The sequence below is a fragment of the Mesitornis unicolor genome, unplaced genomic scaffold (genome assembly GCF_000695765.1).
Source record: "Mesitornis unicolor isolate BGI_N332 unplaced genomic scaffold, ASM69576v1 scaffold32935, whole genome shotgun sequence".
Taxonomy (NCBI): Eukaryota; Metazoa; Chordata; class Aves; order Mesitornithiformes; family Mesitornithidae; genus Mesitornis; species Mesitornis unicolor.
The window spans coordinates 3,166-3,516 of record NW_010186709.1 but is presented as its reverse complement, the minus strand read 5'-3'; positions in this window follow the sequence as shown (position 1 = coordinate 3,516).

Genomic DNA, 351 nt, shown 5'->3' with positions numbered 1-351 from the left:
CGAGCCACCACTGCTCTGGTCACGCTGACACCAGTGCCCCGAGGCCCCAGACTATGGTGATGCCCACCAGCAGCCTCTCAGTGACATTTCTGCTTGTAGAAACCAGAATATTCTGGATTTATTTAAATTTTGTTTTGCCTTTGGAGCATCCTCCTCTCCACATCACCCTGTAGGCACCTCGCCTGCTTCCCCCGTTTGGTGGGCTCTCCTCCATCCCCAGAGGTCCCCAGCGGTGGTCCCACCGCGATCCACGACCGCTTCCAGCGCCATTTTAGTGCGGGCTGGGCAGGTTCAGCCCTGCCCGCCCACTCCCCGCTCCGGAGCCTCCGCCGCCGCCGGGGGGCGCCCCAG